The following is a 21914-nucleotide window of genomic DNA, read 5'->3' on the forward strand; positions in this document are numbered from 1 at the left end:
GCCGGATCGTTAACCCACTGAGCAAGGGCAGGGACCGAACCCGCAACCTCATGGTTCCTAGTCGGATTCGTTAACCACTGCGCCACGATGGGAACTCCTGAGTTTCAATTCTTATCTTTGAGGCCTCAGAATATCAAATTAGTACAGAGTTCCAGGACACTTTGGGGACAAATTTTTGGATCTAAGTCCATAAGTAGAGAGCTGTTATTGCTTGGAACACATGGAGAAAAATTGTTGGGGCATTCTAGTCTTAAGGCAAGTCATAAGGGCTTCCCTTATGTAGAGGTAATTTCAGCCTGTAATTCTCCTTCCTTTCCCTCTTGTCTCATGGACTAAGATAAACACTTCTTAAGATTTGTGAATACAACATAGAGGGCTTCTCATTAAAAAGAACCACTGTGTAAATGTCTTCTTCCTGGGAGGACTTCCTTTTGCCTACTAAAACTGACAGAGGGACTGATCATTTGAGTGTACAGGAATACTAAGGAATTTAAAAAGGTGAAGCCACTCTCTTATTCAATTCCATAATTCTAAGATTTAATAAAGTAGGTATGATCATGTTGCCCTAGAAAATAGATTTACCTTTAGAATTTAGGAAAGAAGGCCAGTAAACGAATGGATTTACTCCTTCACTGTCCAGTGATTCTCGGACTTACCTCATAATGGAACATTGATTTCGCCTGACCGGTGAATTTTCATTATTTGTGGTCATAAGAATTAGTACTATTTTTAGTATTGTAAATTATATAAAATATGATGTCTTTCATGTTTTTATTAAAGATACACAGTACAGAAGGTAGAAATTTAAGGTCAGCTTGGCTTCTAATAGATAAGTAATAACTTGAGGGTGTCTCTCCCAGATAGTTGTATTTCTATGCATAGCTTGCTTTACCTTTTCCTGTCTATGTATGTCTATGTCTGTTTATCTATCCATCTGTCTGTCTGCCTGTCTATCTATCTGTTTCATTTGTCTATTCCCATTGGTGAAACTGTTCACATCATTATGTATACTAATTGAAATCATCATAATTAAAAATTTAGTGTAAATGCAAATATTCCCAAGAAAGTTGAGGATGAGTGAATTATTTTAATTAGATTTTTTTTCTTAGCAGATCTCTGGCACGTGTCAAGAGGAGAATGTCTAACATGCATAGGGCATTATGAAATGTGAGTATGTGGAAGACATGTCTAATAAGGATGCAACTGTGGGAGGTTGAAAACTAAGGACAGAAACAGAAGCTTTAAGAAAAAGCAGAGGCATCAAGGGATCTGTGAGTTTTTAAGAACGAACTTAGTTTTCTAGGGGTGACCTAATGAAGCATTAGTAAAAATTTAAATTAGATACCTTATTGCAATTCCCTTAACATAGGAGGAGACAGTGTCAAAGATTAAACAATGGATTGTTCTAGAATAAATTTAAAATTCCGGAGTTCCCGTCATGGCTCAGTGGTTAATGAATCTGACTAGGAACCATGACGTTTTGGGTTCGATCCCTGGCCATGCTCAGTGGGTTAAGGATCCAGCGTTGCCATGAGCTGTAGTGTAGGCCGCAGACTCAGATCCCTCAATGCTGTGGCTGTGGTGTAGGCCAGCGGCTATAGCTCCAACTAGACCCCTAGCCTGGGAACCTCCATATGCAGCAGCAGTGGCCCAAGAAATGGCGAAAAAAAAAAAAAAGACAAGAAAAGAAAAGAAAAAAAATTAAAAAAAAAAAATTCCCTGAAATAGATTCTCCTGAGAGTAGGTATGTCCTATGACATAGAAAAAGCAGAAAAATTATCCAGAAAGTGCTCTGAAAATTGAGAGTTAGATGAGTATGTACTTTTGAATACAGAAAGGTGAGGCGAGATCCATTACGCCATTTTAATCTTTAGCCATTTAAAAAATTAGTTGTTATTAAATTGCTGCTATTATTCATACTTGCTAGTGACAATTATATGAAAAATTTTTTTCTGATATGACCTACCTCTAAATGTTTTGCTGGAAGGACCCTCCATGACAACATAGAGATTTCTGATTGTATTCTAGGACTCATGTTCTATTTTAAATAAAGATTGTAACAGCTAATGAAAAGCGTTTTAATTTATAGCCTTGAAGTTTAATATTCTGTATTGCTTAATTTGAAGAAAACAGTTTTGAAAATGTTAAGCACATGGATTTTTCATTCCCTGAAAATTGTGTTTCCCTACAGCTATTCTCCCTATTGAATCAATGCCTTTTATTATTTGGGGGTAAGGGCAGATATCACCTAGACCACAATTTTATTGCTCTGTTTTGAGTTTCAATGTAGCCTTTCCTAAATCCTCAGTCATATTTGCCTTGCCCTGGATTTTTGAGAGACAAGAGATTTCCGAACTTGAAAACTTTCCTTTATCTATACAAGCAAAGTTGGAAATACAAATATAGAGTTTCACTGAAAGTCATAGTGTAGTCACTAAAGATTTCCTTGTTAGAAGGAAGAGGAAGTGGAGAACCCTTCTGGAATTGGAGGAAAGACAGTAGGAGAGTAGGACAAAGAATTCATTGTCTGGTCTCCTCTCAACAGGCAGTCATTCATGTCTTTTTTAATACTGGGGGGGGGGGCATAGAATTGCTATAGATATCCAGGGCCTTGTGTAAAATGTCTATAATGAACTTATAATCAGAGGTCAGGAGATCAGCTAAAATTCCTCCCTATGCTGGTGGCCTCTAATATAATAATTCAAGGACAGATTTACTTGGGGGCTAGAGATATCTTGTATAGACAGACCTCAGATATGAGTTGAAAGTGACCAAAGGAAATTTCCCTATAATAATTGCAATGCCAGCCCTGGCATGGCTTTGTGTGGTAGTCATGAAACTGTTCAGCAAATAGTCTGTCTCTCTTTGCTATGCTTTCTGGATACATGTGGGGATTTCAATATCCCTGCACCTCCCTCCCTTTAAAGTTAAGCATAGAATGTTTAAGTTGAAAGAAATGAGAGCAGAAGTGATGCCAAATCACTTCAAGATAAAATCTTTAAAAACCAGGATCAGGTTTACCACATTTTCGTTTTAGTACTCTGATGATCATGGAGGCACATGACTAAATGAAGCCTTAATCAGAATAGGTCCTTGTGGGACTGTGGTTAACAGCCCTCTCACACCCTACCCTCTGCTGACTGTGCTGGACACACAGCATGAGTGAGAAACACAACTTTGTAGTCATAGGGCTACTAAGATTTTCCTTAAGTCAGATTCTCCTTCCTTCAGTCAAAATAATCCTATCATATGTCAATCAAGTTAAGTATGCAGAAGGGGGAAAAAAGCAAGAGAATAAAAATAGACAATTTCTATCAAAATAAAAATAATGGATAATTTACAGGGTAAGATTCAATAGGTTTTTACCAATAATGAGCAAGTAGACTTGAAAGATGGCACAGCTGAATTCTTTATATTTGCTATTGCTGAATTAATTGGCATTTAAAAGTTAAATACAAGAATTTTTTTTATTTTATTATGTCCATTGTTAAAGAATGATTACCTTTAATACCAAGTTGAAGTATATATATATATATATATATATATATATATATATATATATTTAAAAGAACTCGAAGTGTTCAGTAATTAATCTCATCTTTCATACTTGGCAAATATTTCAGTCTGGTGCTACCTCCCTCTGAAGTGCATATTATTGATGTGATTGTGCTACTCTGGACCATGAAGTCCTAAGAGGCTTCAGGACGCTTTACGTACAGGACTTAATCCTGTGACCCCAGTAGATGGGAGGTGGAATACAGTAGGTAAACGTGTTTGCCACTTGAACCTGAGGGAGGAGAACATTTAATGCATCCTTGAAACACAAAAGTCTTACTGTTTTTAAAAACCTTGTGGGGAGGAATTTCCAAGCTTCTCTGCAAGCTTTAAAAAATGCAAAGCAAATTTTATTTCCTTCTAAAGTTAAGTCAGCATAAGTTTTCTATACTGAATTGAAACTTCAAAAGCAAACTAGAATCTTTGCCTAGAAACTAATTCTTAATGAAAGTTTTAGTTTAATTCGATCTGCAAAATTCATAGAATTTTAGAATTGGAAGGACTCTTAGAGATCACCTGGTATATATCATTTTATTTTCTATAGGAGGAAACTGAAACTTGCAAGATGAGATGACCTGCCCAAGGTCATACTGGCAAAGCTGAGACTATAGCCCAGTCTCTCATTACTAGGATACTTTTGACCACACCAGGATTATGAATGCTATTTCTCTTAGCATTCAGTGTTTCATCATTCATGCTACTTTAGAAATTCATGTCCTTTTGTTTCACATCAATGGAGTATGAGAACAGTTCATTCACTAGTTCATTCCTTCATTCATTCACATTTATTCAACCTTCTTTTGCTACTTTCTTTGGACATTATCCTTGATCTTCACTACCATCTTCAAAGGAAGAACTCTTCATACAGTTTAAAATAATTATGACTTTTTCCATTCCTTGTGTTAAACACTTTAATTCTGGTTCTCTTAATAACTCCTCATAGACTTTCATTAACTTGTATTTTCAAAGTCCGTTGTCAGATGAATTTTGAATAAAATGAAAGGAAGATCCAATATTTCTGTATTTACTTTCCTAACTGAAGCCCATATTTGTTTTCATAATAGAGAATTCTAATATGAATTTGCTATACATGTGGCCTTGGTTTTTTGTTTTGGTTTGGTTTTTTTAGTTGTACTTAGAAGTAGAACCTCCTCGATTAAATAAGTCATTGGGTTTATTCTATGTATCACCCTATACTTGTACTGCTGAATTTATTCATTTATTTTCAAACCACTTCATTGTATAAAAATCACTTGGATTCTGCTTTCATACTGCCAAATAGAATGTTTCATACTGCCATGTGGACAATAGGATACATGTATTAACTGTTGTGAGAGTTACACCAAAAAAATGATGGGCACAGTTCTCTGGGAGCTCATGACTTGGTTATGAAGAAGACATAAAGGAATATATCAACAATGAAGATGTTGTGGTAGATATACATTCTTATCCTTAGGAAAAGATTACTCTTTAGAGTAAGTACAGAGAAAGGAGCAGAACTAGGTCAGTTCAGTCAAGGTATCAGTCTTCGAAGACTTAGGTGTGAAGCCAGATTTTGAAGCAAATCTCTTGGAGATATAGGGAAAGGGCAGTTTGGGTGTTGAAGTTCTTACTGTTACAAAGGAAGGACTCAGGCCAAATTTTCCCCCCTCTCCTTTCGGGCCAATTGAATAACCCACTTCGAGCATCTTCCCCTTCAGGAATGCTCAGATTCCCTATTAGCAGCAATTCCTGTGAGCTCATGTTCCAGGGTCCACGCGGGGCACTATGGCACATTGTCACATTCGTTCACTTGATTGTTCTATGGAGGCAGGTTGGCAGGTTATTTTCAGTCCTCTCTTCTATGCTATTACTCACCTCTGGAATCTAAAATATTTAAGTAATATGTGTCAGGGCAAGGGGGGGAGAGGGAAAGAGAAGGCAGATGAGTGAGCACTGGCTCTAGCCCTTGCTCTGTTCCCAAAGATGTCAGTTTAATAAGCTTTGCTACTCACATATGGTCCACATTGCAGCACCCAGAGATCACCCTACCCTAGATCTGCTGAATTAATCAATTGAATCGTTTCAACCAATGGGTGATTTGCATGCAGACTGAAGTTCGAGGAGCTGACTCACAATATAATCATTTGAGGGAGTTTTGGTTTTTTTCAGGGCCGCACTTGAGGCATATGGAAGTTCCCAGGCTAGGGGTTGAATCAGAGCTGTAGCCACTGGCCTACACCACAGCCACAGCAACGCCAGATCTGAGCCGTGTCTGCAACCTTTACCACAGCTCACAGAAATGCCAGATCCTTAACCCCCTGAATGAGGCCAAGGATCGAACCCGCGTCCTCATGGATGCTTGTCAGATTTGTTTCTGCTGAGCCATGACGGGAACTCCATGAGTGAGTTTTTAAAAGTACTGGTGAACAGGCTCTATTTCAACACAATTAAATCAGAATCTCTAGTGACTGGGCATCTGTACGATTTAAACATTTCCCAGGAAGTTCTAGGCATTGCCCCCATAACCTTTTACCAAATAACAAGAGAGAATACTAAAAAAAAGACAATAAAGTAAAATAAAATAAAAATAGTTAAAAAAAAAGAGGGAATAAACTCACAATGCAGGGAGGTAAACACGGAAAGGAGAGAATGTGGGATGAGATATACATTCCAAATACCTGATAAGGTCTAGGCAGAGGTAGAGGTGGGTGGGGCTCAAATCAGCCTACATCCCCTTATCTTTATCAAGAATTGTGGCTGCACCTAGATCAGTGAATGATTTTCAACAACTCTAAATCTCTTTGTTTGGGAAAGGGGTTGTAATGAAAGGGAACATTTCAGAGAAGATAGCAAGAGTTTTTAGGGCATGAGAAAGAGCAAATCAGAATAATTAACGTGACTGAGAATCTTAGGGTTCACTATGAAGGGAATGAGTAGATTCTTCAGTACTGTGGGAAGCTGTTCTTTGGAATTTCTTTTATTCTAAATTAACTCCCAAATGGAGACATACTGATTTCAAGAATGTGTAGTCTTTGAGTTCCCACTGTGGTGCCGCTGAAACGAATCCGACTAGTATCCACGAGGATGCAGGTTCAATCCCTAGCCTCACTCAGTGTGTTAAGGAACCTGCACTGCTGTGAGCTGTGGTGTAGGTTGCAGACGTGGCTCAGATCCCGAGTTGCTGTGGCTATGGCATAGGCTGTAGCTACAAATCTGATGTGACCTCTAGCCTGGGAACTTACATATGCCTTGGGTATGGCCCTAAAAAGCAAAATAAATAAATACATAAATAAAAAGCAAAAAGAAAAATGTGTAGTCTTTTTTATTGGTGTGTGTGACACAAAGGGCAACAACACATTTCTAATACTGGTGTGGATTATGCTTATTGCACCTATTCAGAATATCTGCCATCTTGACATAGAACCCCGAATTGGCTTGATGGATTACTTCTTCATAAAATTGTTAATTTTCATTCATGAACTTGTTCTTTCTAAGAACTTGTATTGATTTATAAAATTAGTTAGATTTTTCTTTATTATATTTTGCAGTAGGAAAATACTGTGTATTTTAAATACCTGGGTAGAGAAATGTGTGGAGCACTCTGCTAGATATACAAATTAAAAAAAAAAAAAATAAAGAATACAGCTCCTGCCTCTGAAGGCCTTAAAATAGGGGGATAGTGGTCAGAACCTTATGCCCAGAGGATAAACAGCAGTGTCCCAGAGCACATGTTGAAAGCCAAATGGGAAATTCAGACAGTTGCTAAAGAAGTGGAGGTAGTTATACCTATGGGTATTGTGATTTGGGCTTCTCCCTTTAAAAGGTGCCTGTGTGAACTAGGAGACTATATTTATTTCATTATCTTTTTCTCACTTATAGCTTTAACAATCTTTTCTCTGTCTTTTTTGTTTTTTTGCTTTTTAGGGCTGCACCCACGACATATAGGGTTCCCAGGCTAGGGGTTGAATCAGGAGCTGTAGCCACCAGCCTACGGCACAGCCACAGCAATGCCAGATCGGAGCTGCATCTACAGCCTACGCCACAGGCAATGCCAGATCCTTTAACCCACTGATCAAGGCCAGGGATTGAACCTGCATGCTCATGGATGCTAATCAGATTCGTTTAGCTGAGCCATTCAGGAACTCTCTCCTTTAACTTCTCTTAATATTAGTTAGCGGAAAGCAAATGCTTCCTGGATTTCCTCTGGTGCTAAACCTAAAGGTACTTCAGATACACAATGAGTTATCTTACCAAGTTCAAATATCTAGGGAAATTACAAGACCTTAAGGTAATTAGCCTTTGCTTCCAAACTGGACATTTGGCAGATAACCATTGTCCTGCCTTCTCATTCTAGCAAGGGGTTGTGATTTCCCAACAAAGGCAGAGAAGTTGCAAAACAGCAGGACTTTGCTACAGTTAGTAATTAATGAGGTGCTAAAAGTGCCAGAGCAGAGGCTCCCAGACGCAGTGTGTGACTCAAAGGGATAAGAAGCACCCAGAATTTCAAACAAAAGTGTCACTTAAATAAACAGAAAGTCAAGTGAGTCCAGTCTGTGGAATGGGAAATCGCCTATTGACATCAAGAACCATCACACAACTGTGTAATACAATATAATAAAGGTTAGTCACCACATTTTGCAACTTGTGAAAAACAAATTTTCTTTCCTCAGTCCTGTGGAAAGTGAGCAGTTATCTGCTTTGCAGTATTTAAGGAAGTCAAAATGAACTCTTGATGTACCACAGTGTTCAAATAAATAACCAATCTGTTACAGGTTCCCACCAGCATGACTTTCCTCTGCCCCTTTAATATATATTAATCAATCAAGTTAATTATTAATATTAGTAGACAAGCCAAAGTAGTTTACTAATCAACTAATAGCTGGAGACCCAGGACATAATGAGAGATGTCTTTATTGGGAGGAACATTTTTGAGAGAGAATGACATAAGGGTCATTTTGGACCATGAGAGCTGCCTAAAATGGAATGTGTTTTCCTACAGAGTAGAATTCCTACATAAATTTGGATGAGTGTTAAGGTATTTTTAAATTAAGATTTTATGGTTTCTTCTCTCATATTTTCATGTTTCTTTAAATACACCATTTAAATTTTGGGGCGGTAGATATTAAAATAACATTTTAATAGCATCTACCAACTTAGAATAAGCAGAAGCTCATTAAACAGAGCTCACTAAAATATCTATCTATGTTTAAGTTTTTTTAATAGGATCTACCAACTTAGAATAAGCAGAAGCTCATTAAACAGAGCTCACTAAAATATCTATCTATGTTTAACTTTTTAAGCCATTTTGAGAAAAAGAATGTATATATGTTATGTGCGACGGGGTCATTTTGCTGTACAGTAGAAAATTGACAGAACACTGTAAGCCAACTATAATGAAAAAATAAAAATCATTAAATAAAAATCTACCTATATCCATAACTCTATCTATCTATCTATCTGTCTGTCTGTCTGTCTGTCTATTTACCTACCTGCCTACCTACCTACCTACCTACCTACCTACACTCTATGTCAGTTTCCTGCTAGAAAGAATAAAAATAATTAGATGTAATTTGATTATTCCAGCACTGGTATTATTCCTTTGAGGGATTCCATAAATATCTCCATTGTTATTTATGTATGGTACTTAATGTTTCAGTGACCTTGAGAAAATTTGTATGTTGAATAAGCCTACCTGAGATTGAAATGCAAAACAGGTTAACAAAATCTCTTAAATGTATTCAAGTGTTAAGGTTTTAGGAGAATTAAGCAAGTCCCTGGTTTTCCTTTTCACTGCATGGAACTAATACCTGTACATCTTGCCATAAAAGAATATGTAACATTTGCATATTTACAAATGAATGTATGTTTGTTATACATGTGAAAAAGCTGAATGTCATTTGAATTTGGTTAGTGAACTTTAAGTTGTAGAAATAAAGACTTCATGATAAGTCTATTTGATAGCATTTATTAAATGCTAGCCCATTAAAAACAAACAAGCAAACCCACTAGCTGCCTCACACTGAAGCTATTACTGTGAATTTAGAATTTTAATACTTTAAATTACAGAGCCAGTATTTAATGACTTGATTTTAGAGCTCTCCTGTCCTAGTACCAGCAAATGAATGAATTAGAGATATAAATTAGTAGTTAACTCAGCTAGAAACTTTTTAGCTCTATCCATTAAGACTGACTGAATTGTTTCAGCTTTTTTTTTTTTTTAAGAAAAATTGTAGATTTTGTGGGGGAGGGGGAGTATTGTATCAAGAACTTTGCATGTTTTAAAATCTGTATTGAAAAAGAATTCACTAGATCAAGTCTTTTCCTCCAACATACTCTAGAGGGAGTCAAATCTAAGAAAGTTATGTTTCACGTATTTCAGCTGCTATGGGTACTTTTTAGAAATTCCTTTTCCTGGTGACAACATTGTTTGACCCTCTTAGTTAATAAGGGTCCAGTCCAGGAGTTGGTGAGAACCTGGAGCTAATGAGGCCAAGGTAGAGACTAACTCCCTGTATGAACCAATTACCATCTTATAGAAAAAATACCCTGTCCCTTAGTCACAGACTGTGTGGGTCAGCCTGTGAACCAATGCATATTTGGGCATGAATGGGGAGGTAAGGTGTGGAGTAGGAAGGTATTAATGGACCAGGGAAAATCCTTCCTTCCAGACCAGAATAATAAGCTCCACAGTGCCATTAATTAGCTGTGAAACTTGGAAATACCATTTATCCTCTTCAAAATTCAGTTTTTTCAATTCTGCTAAAATAGAGAGTTGAGTTAGAAAGGCCTAGATCTAAACTTTATGGTATTATATCAACAGAAGATAGTTGATCGTTTGTATAAAAGCATGCCTTGAATATCTGAGTATGAGCCAGGAGCTTCTAGAAAAATTGTGGAAGTGTAATATTTTGTTCTTAAAATACTAAACATACACAACTGGATTACATGTTCTTCCCCTGAACACTTCTTGAGCTTTTTCCTATTTGCTCCTTTTATTCACTATTTCTTTCATTTGGAATCCCCCCAGCTGCTGACAACAACTGCAGCAATCCTGTGTGTTCTTCAAGGCCCTGCTCATTTGGTGAGTGCTCCATGAAATACGCCTTGTTCCTCTCAACATTGTGGGAATGGTTTTTGCTTCCTTGAACTTTCCTGACATTTTGCTTTCATTTTTCTTTTGGCATTATCATTTCCTACCTTGCCTTATAATTATTTTTTGGACATGTCTGTCTTCAACAAATCTTCCAGCTCCTTCGATAAAGTGATTATGTTTCAAGCAACATGGCTTGCTCAGAGGAGATGCTCAACAAACTTTTATTCAAATATGAATAAAAGAATGCTATTGGAAAAAGAACACCTAGTTCTGACAACTCATTTAAGAAGACATGGAGTCTGTTTTAGTATCACTAATTGCAGTTCTTCAGGCTTCGTACTTGAATGCAGAGACATCTTCCGTATTTGCAAAGAAATAGTTTTAGGAAATTTTCCCTTTAGGGATTGAGGGAGAAAAAATTGGTTTGTATTTCTTTTTCTTTTTTACTTTGCATATTTGTTTCTAAGAAATCATACAGCTTCGATTTTATTCTCAGGTAACTGTAGGATGGTATTTGAGTGAATGTTTTTTAAGATCTGCATAACATTCTCCCATAGCTGATTTCCTGTAGACGTAACCTTGGAGATGAGGAGTAGCCAGCACTTTTTCACATCAAGTACCAGTTTATTTCCATATAACAACAGGATCAAATCACCAAAAGAGTTGGACGTGGAATTAGAAATTCTCACATTCATTACAAAATGTGTTAGGATTTTGCTTCGCAGTTTCTTAATTATTGTAACTTTGATTTCTGTTATTATACTTCCTTCCTATCTTCCTACTTTGATTTCTACATTTTGTTTCTTCCTTACAGCCCACAGCTATAACAAGACGATTTTATGCTCAGTGTTCAACACATATTTTATTTGCTTTGATTCTTACTGCTCTTTTCTCTCAACCAGGGTATGGAAGTTTATCCAGGGAAAAGAGTGACATATGTGGCATTTGTCATTTTTTTTTTCAAACTTACAATTACCTACCTTCTCAGTGGCCTTTTTCATCACAAACTTTTAAGCCTATATTTTAACTTTTCTGTATTTCTTTCTTCAAGTGATTACCATTTCATTCCTCTTAGGTACCAGCTAACACTGTGGGATTCCCCTCCTTGGTAATTGCAAAGGCATAAATTCCTGATGATAAATCCCTGATGAGATTTTTGGACATGAGGTCCTTATGAATCATTGTGGCCTTCATACTATCATGCCATGAACACATATGTCTTTTCTGGTGGGTGTGGGCAAAGTGTCTTCCTTCTACCCTGAAGTTGAATCTCTTCCACTTAGATGTGGGCTTCTTACCTCTCAGCTCAGCTCTGGGCTGTAGGCAGAGCTCTTTCTTATCCAGGTTGCTTAATTCCACTCCACCTCTACCCTTTGTGCTTCCTGTGGACTGATGTGATGACTGGAGGTAGAAAACTTTGGAAATATATCTAAATTGTAGTTTTGTCCAAATATACGCCCAGGAGTGGGATTTTTGGATCATATGAAACAGACTCACAGACATGGAGAACAGACTTGTGGTTGCCAAGGGGGAGGGAGAGGGAAAGGGATAGACTGGAAGTTTGGGGTTAGTAGATGTAAACTATTATATTTAGAATGGATAAGCAATGATATACTAATGTATAGCACTGGGAACTACATCCAAATCCCTTGTGATAGACCATGATGGAAGATAAAATGAGAAAAAGAATGTGTATATATACACACATACATATGTATGACTGGGTCACTTTGCTATACAGCAGAAATTGATACAACATTGTAAATCTACTATATTTTATTTTAAAAATTTTAAATAAAAAAAAATATATATATGAAGGAAGTTCCCTTGTAGCACAGTAGATTAAGGATCCAGTGTTGCTACAGCTGTGGCTCTGGCTGCAACTCTGTCATGGGTTTGATCCTTGGCCTGAGAACTTGCACGTGCTGCGGGGGCAGTCAAAGGGGGGGAAATATAGATATATGTGTGTGTGTGTGTATGTACATACACATCTGAAAATTTTATCTTATCTTAATGGTAATATATTGACTTGGGTCATTGACCAATCACAGAGTTCAAAGTGTCAAAAAGACTGTTAAAGCCCAGGTAGAAATAGTGTTAGGGAGGGATAAAGCATTGGCAAGGGTGAGTGGATGAGCTCTGGTAGGAGTTCATGGCAGTCTGGAGTTTAGTTTTGTCTCTTAGACTTCTGTTTTGTTTCAATTGCTTTTTATGGAGTTCCGTAAAGCTGAGCAGTGTGAAGTGTGCAATATCTAACATAGGCTACAGAGGCTTTGTAATAACTAATCTTCCAGATTAATTTTTAGGTCATCTATGTAGAATGAAGATGTTTTATATAAAATCAAACTACTGATATGGCAGAAAACAAAACAATATATTTTTATCCTTTACATGAATATTCTGAACAGAATATCATAGTAGAGATAATTAGTATCAGCTATGATTTTGGAGTTTAGTTTTTGTATCTTCTTTGATGGTTCCTTTCACAATTTGAGGTGTTCTTTTAAATGAGAGGACTATTTTGAATATTCAAGCCTTTGCAACTCCACTATGGAGAAGCTGCCTATCTGTGCCCATAATGTGGTTGGTATCATTTTATTCTCTTGGCTTCAGAGCTGACATGGATTTCAGGTTGGCACCTTATGCTATTGATAATTAAGCTTAACATATATGTGGCCAATATTAATGAAGTTGGCATAAATTTTATGATATCATAGAATTTGGAGTTATCTTGTGCCTCAGTGGTTAACGAACCCCACTAGTATCCATGAGGATGAGGGGTCGATCCCTGACCTTGCTCAGTGGGTTAAGGATTTTGTGTTGCTGTGAGCTGTGGTGTAGGTTGCAGACGCTGCTGGGATCTCGTGTGCTGTGGCTGTGGCATAGGCCTGTGGCTACAGCTCTGATTTGACTCCTAGCCTGGGAACCTCCATATGTCGCTGATGTGGCCCTAAAAAGACAAACAAACAAAAAAATTGATATCATAGATATGACCTACTCTCAGTAAGTATTTCAGGGTTTTAGATTGTTGTCTTCTTTCTTTTCTTGCTTCTTTGTTGCTTTTCTTTTTTCTTTTTTTTTTTTTTGAAAAGTACTGTTCATATTTATTTCTGGCTCATTTTCTGAAATATGTACAGTAGAAAAAAATAATATATTGGGGAAATAAAAAATATTTCCTCTATTCCTACTAACATATACATCTGTACAGAAATGTTTCCTTTGTTTTTTAATAGTTGAAAGTATGGATTAATTGATGTATCGGTATGTTTATATATACTAAACTCAAATCTTTTTATTATTTCATTTTATTTTTACTAAAATTTTGTTGATTTAGTGTTGTGTCAATTTCTGCTGTACAGCATAGTGACCCTGTCATATATGTATATACATTCTTTTTCTCATACTATTTTCCAGCATGTTCTATTCCAAGAGATTGGATATAGTTCCCTGTGCTGTACAGTAGGAATGGTTAAGCAGTGAGGCCTTACTGAACTCAAATATTTTTTGAAGCTAATGCCATAAACATTTTCAGAATCTAGAACAGAACACATCATAGCTAATGTGTTTATCTACAAAGACATATAAAGCTAGTGCCAAGATCATACCTTGGGAGAAAATTAGTGTCAGAAGAGTAGTCTTCATAATATTACCTGTGTACTATTTTAGCCATGAAAAGGTTTCTGGCAGCTTTTGCTGCCTTTATCCTTGGATGTATAGTTCTTATTCTTCATATTTTATATGTTTCTGGGTACAGTTTATATCAAGGATAAAAGCAATGGAAAAGAAAAAATTAAATAAATCTTTTAACTGTAAAAATTTTCTGAGGATAAATGATAAAGACTCTGAAGACATATGAAAATTTCTGTAGTGCAATAATTATCTCAAATATTCAGATATGGCTTTGGAAGACCCATTAAAGATCTTTGAACTAGAAAGGAATAAAAGATTAATTTTTATTTATAATAATGCAGAAAAATTCATAAAATATTTGTAGAAAAGGAAGCTGTGTTGGGATAGAGGCACAGAAATAAGGAATTTATCTTTATCATAATGAACTCTCTCAAAAGTCTTATCTGAATTATTACTAGTGGATTTATCCTATTGCCTGTATACTTTTGTTCAGTTTTGTGCCAAGATTTTAAAAAATGCAAAACACATAGAGATGTAAAGCTCTCAGAGAATCTTCTTTGTAAGCATAAGGATTCACACTCTTCCTTCACTTTTTCTCTCCTCATTCTGCCCAAAAACCTCACTGTGGTTTCCATGACTTAGAAAATGATAAATTATTTTTTCACACTAGAAGACAAAGAAATAGAGTTATATTTTTACTACTGCAGATAAAGTAAACTCCACTAAAATAATTAAATGAAGCGTTTAGATTAAAACATCCAAATTTCTTCATTCTGGCCATTAGATTTTATATACAGATTTTAATGATATTTGCCTATATTCATCTATGCATTGTGGGGTTGTTTTTATTGACAGCCAGAGATGTTTGCATTAAATGAAGTTAATATTTTGGTTTGTGCACTGAGACATCATCGAACTGATAAGGAATATTTTTTCAATAAATATTTGAATACTGGTTTGTTTGTTTGCTTTAATACTGCGTATCCTTATCTTCTAATAGGGAAGTTGACCATTTAGCATAGTTTAAGTGTATGATCTTCCTTTTTTTGATAGTATTTTGTCTTCTGCTTCCTGATTTTTATGCTTCCTTGGAGTCTGCTTTATTAGTGATGAACTATATTTTGGTTTTTACTTGTTATGAATCTGGAACGTAAGCAAACCATTTTTAATTCTCTACTGGTTAATATGTGGAAATAAAAAACTTTCAAAACCCTTGCAATGAAGGTAAAAAAAAAAGGATTAATAAGTTTTATTTGTTTAGCTATTCATTTTTAATTCTATAATTAGTATATTTATAATTCTATAATTAGTATATTTATATAATTTAATATACCTATGGTCGAATTAAACATTCATGCATCTTCCCACATTCCCTTGGGGCCTTCTACTTCCTGGAGTCTTGGCCACTTGCTCAGTGGAGATCTTTGGCCATTACACTGTGGAGTCACCTCACTCCCAAATATCACTGTCAGGCTCCCCTGGGAAAATGTCAGGTTTTATTACCTCTGATGAAAGGAGAACTACAGCAGCATCCAAACCAGGCTCAACTCAATAAATGCATGACAATTTTGTCTCTCTGCACTGGTTCTGTGTTCAATTCAGTTGAGCACTCAGCACTGGGCATGAGATCTGCCTTTCCCAAAGACTCTTCAGATGTGATGACTAATAAAACCCAGAAGTACAGGGGAGTTAACTTGTGAGGGAAACGTTGACCAATGAGGAATAGGAGATGAGAGGGAGCTGATTCTCCAGTTCACTCCCCATCCCACCCCCAACTGTTCCAATGTGCAAGGATGGATGTTCCATGTGGCCTGCCGGGACATGTCCCCGGCTAGGCTTTCCTGTGAAGCTGTGCCAGCTCCATACGGCCTCATGTTGTTTTTACTTTCCTTCTTTCTCTGTCTCATTTTCTGGTTTCTCTCATTTACTCTTGCAGCCATCGATTGCACTCTTCCCCTAAGTGAAGCATTAAGATTTAATCTTTAACTCAGTCTCTGTTTTTTAAGAAATTTGGTTTGGACAGATATGTATTTATTTTGAAATAAATTTAATATGGAATTATTGGGAAATGTAGGAATTTAAAAAATTCTTCTTTCTCCATTTTTTTTGTATTTTAGTAGACATTTTCATATGTTTAGGAAGATGGTGATATAGATATATTTTGCTTATGGAGTTTTGTGTAATGTAATAAATGTAATAATCTTATATATTTTTTCCTGAGATTTGATGTCTTCACAAAACTAAATTTTGAACTTGGTTCTATGACAGTACATACTGTTCTATCTCATTCTTTGAAACGCAGTTTTCCACAGTATGGATGTACCATAAAAAGTTAACTCATTCCGTTTTAACTTACTTTTGCGTGCTTCCAATTTTTTGCTGTTACAAATAATGCTGTAATAAATATTTTGCAGGTGTTTCTATGTGCTATATGCCAGTGTTCAGATATTTCTCTGGGATACAGAAGTACTGAGTGAGATTGTTGGAGATGAATGTTATGCACATTGTAAATTTTACTAGTTACTCCAAAATCCCACATCTCTCATCATCTGCACACATTTTTACTGTGATCAGTTTCATCAATTTTCAAACTCAACAGCACTGGGTATATAAATCTTTATACTGAGCCCATATGTGAAAAAAATATTCATTGTTGTTTTAATTTATATTTCTTTAATTAAAGAAGACAAGTAGCTTTCCATGTTTCCCAGCCACTAAAATTTCTTCTTCTAAAAGTGCCTGTTTTTATTCTTTCCTCATGATAGCTTTTGGGATCACATGTGTTATGAACTATGGGAATATTTTACTCTTCAGCACTCTCTGCTACTGAGGTACTGATTTTTTTAATGTAGACTTTTATATAAGATTCTTATTGGCAAATCATTATATTTTTTTTCTTGTGATTTCTTTTTTTTTTTTCTTTTCTCTTTCAGCTGCACCTGTGGCATATGGAAGTTCCTGAGCCAGAGATTAAATCTGAGCAGCAGCTGCAACCTACGCCACAGCTGAAGCAAAGCCAGATCCTTAATCCATTGTGCCATAGTGGCAACTCCCTCCTGTGGTTTCTCATTAACTTTTACTATCAAGTGAGTATTTCAATTTGATTCTATGCTTACTAGAGTTCAGCACTAACAATCTTTTTGAATATTATGATTGCCTATGAACTTCCTAATTTTGATTAATTTCTTAGTTTCCCAAACCATTTTTTTTAGATTTTTTTTCTATTACAGTTGATTCACATTGTTCTGTCAATTTCTGCTGTACAGCAAAGTGACCCAGTCATACATATACATGTATATACATATATACATTCTTTTTCTCACATTATCCTCCATCATGTCAAACATGTATTTTATTTTAGCTTTTATTGCTCTTTTATGACACAAGCAATTTACCTACTACAAATATGGAAATTCACATGAGAAAAAATCTCTTTCATACATGTTAACATTTTGCTACATAACTTTTAAAATATTTTCAATGAATATATTTGTAAAGATATACATTTTTTCAAAAATGGCAAATAATACTCATTGTTTATAATCTACTTTTCCCACTTAACTGTATGATGTGAACATTTTAAAATATGCATATATATGCATATAAATATATATATTTATGTGTTGTAAGGGAGGTATGTTTCTGAATCTTCTAATATCTTCATTTGCCTTCACAGATGAATACTGATTTGGTTGAATATTAAATTATTGGAAAAAAAAGTTTTCTCTCAAATCTTCTTACCAATTATTATTATGGGAAAAAAAGCCATATCAGCCATTCTTTTTCTTTATAGTCATCATGTAAATTTTTTGTCTGGGCTGTGTTTATTTTTATGGGTAATAAAGCCATAATGGAACTTTTCAAGTCTCTTATCAGTTAAATTCTCTTTTTTATGTGACTCTTTTCCCCTAGATGTTACAGCATAGTGACTAGCAAACGGCAGACTTTGATGTCAGTGGACTCAGTCGTAAGTTTCTCTACTAGTTTTGTGACCTTGGGCTAGTCATTTCCCCCCTTAGTTTCTAAAACCATAAATATGAGGATGGATTGCTGAGAGACCTGAGTGGGTAGAATGCATGTAAAGTGCTTTGAAAGATGCTCTGTGTTAACTGTTGTGTCATATTTAATTTTTTTTGCCTTGCCTACATATCCATTTAGCTTTTTTTCTTTTTTCATAGTATTTTGGAAGAATATTTCAAACTATATCCACTACACCACTGGTTTGATTCCTCACAGTGTTAAGATCATCAGTTATGTCTTCAAATGTGGATCTTAATTGTGTTATTGATTTTAGTTTAAGAAAGCAATCCTTTCTTATGTATATCTTTCTTTTTGTGATTCTGCGGGTTTTCTCTCTCACCCTTATGACTTTATTCTATTTCATAAATGTTCTAACTTCTTCTGTTTTAATTAAAATACCATATATATGTATATCTATTAAATTTATTCTTTCAAAATTCTCTTTCTTACATTGGGCCTTAAATTTGATGTAACTTCTGTCGTGTTGACATTGCTTTTCACTTTTTTCCAGAAATCCAGTTTTCTTTATTTTTGTTTTATTTTTCTGTTTATTTATTCTTAGAGTTTGCTAGCACACTGGGTGTGTGCACTGCCCTTGGACTCTAGGGACTGTTTACTTTAGTGATGGTTAAGTCTACCTCTTAGACCTCTGGCCATAATGGCTTTTGGTACAGAGAGTTCCCCCCCTCCCCCAGTTTTCACTATCTGCAGCTGTTTATTTAGTGTCACTATCTAAGATTTGATCTACTTTTACATTTTACTGCTTGCTATATGTCGTTTCGTGTAATAAGGACCTTAAAAACTACAGTCTTCAATATCCTCTGCTTCCACAAATCTTCTCCCTACCTATATCTGTAATGACTCATTTGTAAGAAGTATACGTTCTAAAAATAAATGTGCCATTACTACTGTGCCCACACTTTATTTCTTACCCAGTTTCCTAGAGTTTGCAGGATTAGATCAGAGGGAGAAAGGGAGGTCCCAATGGTAGGTTGGGCAATGGAAGTGGGAAGAAGCCTCCTGCCTGCTTCAAAAACCTGAACCTGTCACCAGGGATCTATAGCTCCTCCCTCTGGATAGTACACTTGGGATCCAATGAATTGTGATGAATTGGCTTTTCATCCAAAACACCTACTAGATGCTTGGCATACGGTAGGTACTCAACAAATGTATATTTCTTCCTCCTCTTTATGGTGGGCAGTGTCACTGACTTTACTTTTAGTGAGGATTCTTCCCAAATGCTTCCTAAATTCTGGTGTTAGTTCACTATCTGTCTTAATTCCCAGTGTATGTCATCTTTTCATTTCTCTTAGATGGTCAATAGTGAAAGCCTTTTCATACTGAATTACCTAGGTATGTTTTAGAAATATTGCACTGGTATCACTGTGACAGATGCATTGATAATAGAGTGAGGTTGAGGAAGCAAGAATAGTTAGTAGGATACGTTTATGATTCTAACTCCAAATGACAGAATTTGAACATTAGTAAGAAGATGACAGAGAAGAGAATGGATTCAAGATGTATTTGAGAGGTGCAGTAACAATGCTTAGCAAACGATTATATGTGATGTCTGGGGGAAACTGGTGACTAAGACAAAGAGGCCTACAGTGAGTAACAGACTCTAACTTGCATTACTGATTCAGTACCTTGGTGCAGGGGAGAGTAGGTTGCAGGGCAGGAATTAAAAACTTTGGTTTTTGGCATGTTAAGCCTATGAAGTCTTCTGAGTGTCCATTTGGAGATATTCAGAAGGTAGTTGTAACTACGGATCTGCATTTTAGGAGATCAGTCATGACAGAGGATATGGGTTTGGGAGTTACCAGCATATGGAAATAGGATTAAAATGAAGATATATTGTATATAAGGGGGCAGATGACAGGGAAAGACAAGACTGTGGACAGTGACACAGTTGCATTAGTCCAGGAAAGAAATGATCACTGATTTCTTCAAAACAGTAACAAAGCAAAAGGAAGGAAGGAAGGTCCAAATTTTGAAGACTTACTGTAAATGTGCAATCAAGTTAGAAAGAAATCGTGTGCTGGGGCTGTAGTAAGTGGCTCAGAGCGCATAAGGCCAAGGAAAGATGTGAAAATTTGGGATGGATAACATGAGCCACCAGGAGGGAGGAGCAAAGGCCAGGGTCAAGTGAAACACTGTAGGCCCAGCTGAGACCAGAAACCAGACATTTGTAGAGGCCACAATTTTCACAATAAGTGACTTTCTTCTTATTTCTTGGGTTACAAGAAATAAGAAGGTGGATTTGTTGTCTTGATACAAGTTTGAGGTTTTTTAGATAGGCATCACAAGAGGATTAGAGGCCAGGAATGGGCAAAAACGAAAGTATGAGGCTATGGGTATATAGGTTGTGTCCAGAAGCAGCTGAAACAATATATGTTAGAGGTAGGGAGAGGTAGTATTCTAGGAGAGAAAAGATGGGTAATGGGACCAGAGACCTAAAGTTGATTGGATATTAGATAACTTAGCTTTTGTAAAATAAGTTTATGGGAGGTAAGGCTCACAACAAATGGTGAAAGTTAGATGCTTGTATTTAGATTTCCTTTGCCTGAAGGGCTGCTCCAGGTAGTAAGCACAGAACTTATATGAATGAACAAAAGGTGGCTTTACTATCTGAAGCCATGGGTGATAGAATAGAGGTACATTCGAGGATATGATCTTTCAGTTTTTGTCCATATCTCCTATGGATCTGATACAGATTTCTCAATTGCAGTTTGTTTCTAGCCTTCCATGTCAATGTAGTAATTACCCTGTATGCAATAATAGAAGTAGCTGTTGAAAGGATAAACTACAACAGTAAATTGATTAGATGACTATGTGATGCTGTTTGGTGGCTGTAGGATGGGTCTTCAACAACTATATTATCTCTGAAACCTTGTCAGAAACTTTCCTCGGATTAATTTTTTTAAAAATGCGAACTTAAGGATGGCAGTGAATTCACAATAAGATAAGAATGACTTAACTGCTCCTTTACATAGGTAGACGAGTAACCACGTTGGAGTGCTGGATGCATGACTGGAGAAGGGGGTTATAGTGGTTATAGAAAAACTGCATGTTATTATTATCATTATTATTATTATTATTGTCTTTTTGACTTTTTCTAGGGCTGCACCTCGGCATATGGAGGTTCCCAGGCTAGGGGTCCAATCAGAGCTGTAGCCACCAGCCTACGCCAGAGCCACAGCAACGCCGGATCCGAGCTGCATCTGGGACCTACAGCACAGCTCATGGCAATGCCAGATCCTTAACCCACTGAGCAAGGCCAGGGATCGAACCCACAACCTCATGGTTCCTAGTTGGATTTGTTAACCACTGAGCCACGACGGGAACTCCAATAGTTATTATTTTTAATCTAAGATAGTTTTTACATTTCTGGTACCCTACAATTTAATAAGAATGAATGACAAGAATGAGCCTAGTCACTTGTAATTTTGCATCATTTTCAACTTTGCAAAAATATAGTAAAAATTTTATATACATATATGTAATGTTTATAAAATGTCTTTTATTCTGATAGTGAAATTACTTAATAAATATGGCAAGTTAAACCAACTAACAACCTAAATATTTTTGTTGGCATGGCAATATGTGTTTGTTTCTATGATGGTCTATTTCCAAA

General features: G+C 36.2%; 1 long non-coding RNA gene across 1 annotated transcript; it reads left to right on the top strand.

Moving 5' to 3' along the window:
* LOC110260187 lies at positions 35 to 21341 on the top strand. Its single transcript, XR_002343012.1, has 3 exons — positions 35 to 1167; positions 10565 to 10618; positions 18173 to 21341. It is a non-coding gene; the product is annotated as an uncharacterized LOC110260187 (long non-coding RNA).

This window comes from Sus scrofa, chromosome 1 (genome assembly GCF_000003025.6).
Source record: "Sus scrofa isolate TJ Tabasco breed Duroc chromosome 1, Sscrofa11.1, whole genome shotgun sequence".
Classification (NCBI taxonomy): Eukaryota; Metazoa; Chordata; class Mammalia; order Artiodactyla; family Suidae; genus Sus; species Sus scrofa.